Source organism: Adiantum capillus-veneris, chromosome 3 (genome assembly GCF_014529385.1).
Source record: "Adiantum capillus-veneris isolate H3 chromosome 3, ASM1452938v2, whole genome shotgun sequence".
Classification (NCBI taxonomy): domain Eukaryota; kingdom Viridiplantae; phylum Streptophyta; class Polypodiopsida; order Polypodiales; family Pteridaceae; genus Adiantum; species Adiantum capillus-veneris.
The window spans coordinates 145905858-145912497 of NC_140933.1; positions in this window are offsets into that span (position 1 = coordinate 145905858).

Here is a 6640-nt window from a genome sequence, read left to right on the forward strand (position 1 = left end):
TCCCATGTGTTGGCTAATGATGAGTCTCCTTTATGGAAACTTGAAGGAAAAGGGATTTTTTTGTAGAGGTTTTTCCATTCTTTCCTCCTCATAGTGCAAGAGTATGTGAGTGTGCTCCACCATCATCGCAAGATTCTTAGCTTATATTTATACTTAAGACTCTTATGTTATTTGTGGAGTTGGTAGTTACAAACTTTCCTATCATAGTATCCTTGTGCAATAAAGGTTTTCTGATTTGTCAACAACCATCCATTGGACACATTGTCCCTTGTATCTTTGTTGTCTAACCATTTGCATTCATCATCATCACTTTTCTATTGTCCTTGAACTAGGGCTTTTGGAACTAGAACTTGCCTTGACTATCACCTTTATTCTCTGAGCAATATTTTGGCTAATATACCCTTGGCTTCTTTGCCTCACTTCAGTTGGCTCAAGTGGTAGCTTCCTTTTCTAGTGTCGGTGTAACTCTTGGAGTGGCTAATGTAGACACATAAGGGATTTTGAGGTTGGAGACATTAGGAATGTACACTTTTTATGTGCCCTAAGCCTTGGATTGAGAAGGGTCCCATAACTTTACGTGTCTGAATGTTTTTTTATTTTTTGACTCCTCTTCAACAAGTAAGGAGTGTTGAGGCAACCACTTATCTAATGTTGTTAGCTCTTGATTTCTTCTTAGAATGGTAGTTTGATTTTGTTGAGCTTGGTGTCACTGAGGTGTCATCATTGGGCTCCTTCATAACGCATGTGGTTGCCTTGTCAATTTGTAGACGTAGGGATAAGAAGACTTTTAGCTTTGTCTTTAATGTCAGTAGGAGCTTCAATTTTAGTCGATTGGAGAAGCTTTGTCATAAGCACATTTGACTATATTTGCATGATCCTCATTGGATTGCATTCATTTTAGGAAAAAGCTTATACAACATAGAATCATTAGACCTTTTCCATTTTTTATGTCTTTGTTCCTTGATGACTTGAAATGTCTACGCTTGTACAACGTCATAACCATTTTCATTAAAAATTCGGTTTGCAATTGGGACACTTGTATCTATTATAGCCATGATATGCATCCTCACTTGATTAATTGAATTGTCAAGGATTTCCTTGTCCCTTTATGCCGCATTTTAAGACATGATATCCCTTTCCTCTGCCTCAAAGAACCAGAACTTGCCTTCTCCCTACTAATACTCTTTCTCATCTTTGGTTTGGGGAAAGTGGCTAAACATCAAAGTCAACCACAAGGATTCTTGACATAGGTATCCTCTAAAGAGATATCCCTGTCCATTTATGCCGCATTATAAAACATCAAATCCATTTTTGTCACCTCAAGAAAACCATGTGTTTGCTCATGAAAGGTCTACCACCCAAGAGAACTATATATTTGGGGTCCCTACCGAAGTCCAGATGACAAACAACTTGTATATTCCACTCCACAACTAGCAAATTCAATGTTTCAAGTAACCCTGTGGCTTTGTCAAGATTCCATTGCTAGTTGAAGGGTCATCCAAGTCTTTTGTAGTGCTTGTTTTCCCCATTTTTTCCACATGTTTTTGTGGATTGCTACTAACTACTACCGTAGTATCTTAGATTGCATTGGCATTTTGATAACTATACTTTACTACTAGGGTTTTGTTCCCTTTGTGTAACTTGTTTGTTCATAAGATACCTTGTGGATTGGAGCTAGCTTTTGATTTTTGGCTTTCCTTCATTTTGTTGGCTTAAATAGATCTTGGCATTAGGAAGAGGATAGGGTCTAGGAGGGCCTCTTTACTTTCCATGAGTTTATGGAGGTGATTAACATTTTGATGAGTAGGTGTACGCTATGTGTGCAAGAATGGTGGGTGTGTAAGAGTTGTCAAAGGATGAACTTTTCCCCCCAAAAAGAAGGTGGGCAATTTATTATTTTTGGCCTTCCCCAACTCCCACATATGATCTCTGAATCGAGCGAAGATCATAGATTTTCAATCTACGCATGAGCTCTTTCCATAGATATGCTACATGATATGGTTTTACTTGCTAGATTTCAAATTCTATTTGGGGGGAAAATTTGAATTCAAATAAACTAGGCGTTTTGCCTATTTGAATTCAAAATTTGTCCTTTGATTACTTTCTTAATACTAAAGTTTTTATTGCCTTAAAATCCCAAATAAAGAGGCCCTCCTAGACCCCACACTCTTCCTAATGGTCTAGTTTATACATGTTAGATACATACTAATTTCAAGTGCCCGAACTCCTTCCATAAATTAGGCCTTATCCTGAGTAAATGTAATAGGGGAAAAGTGTACGTCACTAGAACTTACATTAAGGCTTGTAGGTGACTTGTCTCCTCCGATTTAGACTCAACTCTTCTAGGTACTCGATAAGCGTAGCAAGAGAGGACGAGCTCATTTCTTCAAATTTGTTGTATTCCAACGAGAAAATCAAGATAACCCAAGAGTGGAGGAACTGGAGTTGCTTACCATCTTTATCCCTAACACGTTCCCACATCTCATCAATCATCTTAGCAATTGACTCTAATTTTCTTTTCTCTGGAAGTTTGGGCTCTTCTTAGAGTGTCTCATACTTTGGATCTACAAAAGGAACATGTCATATGAGCTCATCATAGAAAATTGGCCAAGGGTCCCTAGATGAGGAGTTACCAATGTGATCCCTTCCAAATCTAGACTCCTTCAAAATTTTCTCTAGACTTGAGGTGGCACTAGAGTGTTGTGCCTAACCAAAGTCCTAGATATTTTCACGGTTTTAAATTTGAAGATCTTTTCAAACTACTCAATTTTAACTCTTCTAAACTTTTATTGTGTTCAAAAATTGTGTCTAATAGAGGTGCTTGGTTGAATTTTCAAGGAGAGTGTGACTCAAGTGTGACCTGCATTATCTCAAACAACTTTTGGTTGGAGGAGGAATGTGCAGCCTCTTCCAGTGCACATGGATAGCCTTGGATCTTTTTAGGGAGATCCTTTGCAAAGACTATCCTTTCATTGATGGCAATCTTCAAAACATTGAGAGCTTCATCTACTCTATCTAGGTAGATCCAATAGAGGATGTGCTAGACACATCCAAAATCCTAGTTTTGAGCTCCCATCCTATTCTCAAAATCTCTTGCGGTTCTTCCAATACATTTGAGGCTCTAGGTGGTGGCGCAATTGTTCTTTGGGATGGTGTGGCAAAGAACTCTAAATCATCAATTTGCTTAGCTTACCTGTGGTTGATGGCATACTTGCTTATGGGAGTCCATTCGGGGCTTCTGTCGCACGTATCAAAGCAAGGGACTTGCCTAACACTGTGTGCGAGCCACAGATGGCTCCAAGCACGCAATTAGCCTAAACTAGTATGCTCAAAGATGACAATGGTGTGTCAATCACCGCTCTATGATTGCTGCCGTGGAGAATTCCTCGCCGCGAAGAAGAGGGAGCCGCCGCTGCACCGTGCTCAACCGCCTCGCCGCCGTTGTGCTGCCGCAATGCTCGATCGCACTTTGTCTCTCTCTCTCTCTCTCTCTCTCTCTCTCTCTCTCTACAATACTGCAATGGGGCGGAGTGAACTGTGGTGTTAGATCTATGATCAATTATAAACCTATTTCCTAGAGGATGTGCTCGACCGGTTACAAGATCCACTTGAATGACAGAATCTTGGAACTGCATGTAGAAATGGTTTTTAGACCAGTCATGCACCATTTTTGCTTCCCTCATGAAAGGACGTCCTAAGATCATCTCAGATGCCATAGTGTGCTTGGAGAAATCCATAACAATGAAGGTAATTCCTATTTTATGTCAGATCTTCTAGCATCCCAATAGGTTTAAAAATAGACCCATGTGCCATCTTTACTACTATGGTTGTGGTTCCAAGGTGAGTTCTTCCCATAGTTTGCCATCAATTTTTAGTCACAATGTTAACCGCAGCACCACCATCAAGGATTCTCTTCACAGTTAATCCCTTGGTAGTGATTGGTATGGCTGCATTGGATTCATCTCCCTCAAAGTATTGTCCCAACTTGTTAACATGTATTTCTACAATAGGGTTCTCATTTAGGTTGGGTTGTGGATCTAAGTGTTCCTCCTCTATTGGCATCTCCCTAACTCGATCCATCTGTGCAAATTGTGGTAGCCCAACCTTCAATTCTCCATTGAGGAAAGCTCGAAGAGCTTAGAATAGCTCAGGGTCTCCATATAGTTTGGACATTATGGTGGTTCTAACCTTTGAATCCATGAAATCCATCAATTTGGCAATATTTAACGGCACCTTTTGGAGCTTCAGTCCCTTGATGTGGGGAAGATGGGATCTCCATTTCTTTGATAGGGTCAAGTAGTCCCTCTGTAAACATTCTTTCCAACAAAAAGTGAGTACACCCACTTTCCCATGACTTTAAGTCACTTTCTTCTTGGATGACACTAGGTATGGCTAGGGGTCCATGGACTTTCTAAGGTTGTTGTTGCATAGGAAACACCGTGTCTGTAATCTGGATCTCCCTAGGTGCTGGCTTTAGATCCCTTTGGGTATCTTCTACTAAACTCCTTAATTGCTTGACCCACTTGATCTCCTCTGTAGGGTTTGGATAAGTTCCTATCTTCTTCTTGGATCCTGGCCATTGTGGCTCATGACAATCTTCCTTGCTGGTTTCTTTCTTAGTGGTTGTTTTGGTCTCCACTATTTCACCTGAATCAGAATCCTCTTCAGCGTCATTCATATATACGGGGTCATCACCAGTCCCTATGTTGGTCTTTGAATTAGGGTGTGACTTTGCTGCTTTTTACAATCTCTTCCTTCGTGTTTTCTTCTTCTTCTAAGATTGGGCAATTGATGCCGTGTCTCTTTCCTTAAGAATATAATTTTGTTTTTGGAGCATCGATCGTGTGAGTACGTTTACTGGTACCACATACGTACTTTGTGATGGCTCCTCGGTAACCTCAATCAAGTTTAATGGCATGATCTTTGATGCATTTGGATTATTCAAACATTGGGCAATCAAATTATCTATGCCACATTGATTACACATGAGTATCAGCATTGTAGATATACTCGCTTGATTGGTTTGCATTAGTGTGGCATTCTTTTGTAGCCTAATAGGACACTCGGCCACACAATGTGGACCTGCACACAATAGCATTGAAGAGGTGGTCTCTTAGCAGTGTAATTGATATTTTGGCCTCTTGCAGCAAGCAGCTACTTGCTAGAAAGGTTTGACTTGTCCCCAATAATCCTCCATGTAGTATTGTGGACTTTCTTCGAGTGCATCCATCCCATAGGCAATATTAGGGTCTATATCTTCGTCACAGCCTTCCAAACAAGCAATAGATGACTCACAACCCACTTGATTCACATAAGTGATTCTTGGATATGGTGGTTGCGGTCCTAGCACTGGAGGTGGTAAGGGTGTTGTTTGAACAACATTTTGGGCCCTAGGGAACATGTGTTGTGACGTTTGTTCAAGAGGTGGAGCCGGCATCAATGCAGGCGCTCGAGGTGTGTCTGTACATGCTAAGGTTGGTCTATTGGCCATCGCGCACTTAAATACTATGCAATACTTAGCTTGATTACCATACCTCCCATAGGCATTGCAATTCCCATCGAATTTTACTCTAAAAGTAGGGCATTCTCTGGTATTATGTGGACCATAGCATACTGAGCACCATTGTTGTTCCTTCTTGGATACATATGATTGTTTTGCCGAGCACGATTGTCTCTAAGACTCTCTTGAATGGCCTTGGTGAGATCTACTAAAGTCATCTCAGATATCCTTGGTTCCTTAGCAATAGGCTTTAGGGTCATTGGTTGATGCCCCGCCGATGCTTGTGAGCTAGTAGATTTAGGCTCAACAGACACTCTTTCTCTTTGAATCATTAAATTATCCTCCAATTGGATTGCATTGGTGGTGACTGCTTTCCGAGTGGTGATACCTCTAATGACTAGGCCATTGTAAATATCCTCATGTCGTAATCCCCTAATGAATATATGAAGAAATTGATTATTATTAAAGCGCTCATTTGGATTACAACGAGAATTCAAATGCTTTAAGCGACCAATAAAGTCTCTCACCGACTCTCCTTCCTCTTGTTGGGCTTTCTAGAGCTGAGAGGCTACACCCCAAAGCACTCCCTCTCGTATGTATTCTTTCAAGAATAGTCTCCTAAGAGTAGGGTAAATCGTTTTTTCTTCCACCCTTAGGGTTCTATACCAATCCCTTGCTTTCCCACTTAAGGTTAGGCTTTACTCTTATGCAGGTCTTTGTGTTCTCCTAGAGAATTGCATATTTGTTCAAACACTTCGATATGATTTCTCACATCCCAATCTATAAGCAATATATCGACCGATAGCTTGAGCAAATGTTGCCACGTCACCTAAGTGAGCAGGCACCGTGGGTGAAGGCGCTCCAGAGACTACATGTGAAGTAGGTATTGGCATTGGGCTTGCCGCATAGGAAGCCCTTGTGTTCCACGTTTGGTACAGTCATGTGCCATGTGGCTGCCCAAAGTTTATATGTGTGGCCCTAGGCATAGCAGGCGTTGAATGTGACATGCTAATGCTAGCTGGTATGGTCCCATTGAAATAAGATATTGGGTGTTGTGGTTGTGGAGCATAGGTTGTGGAAATAATGGGAGGGGTAGGGGCTACATGAGTACGAGGACCTAGAGGTGTATACGATTGGTTC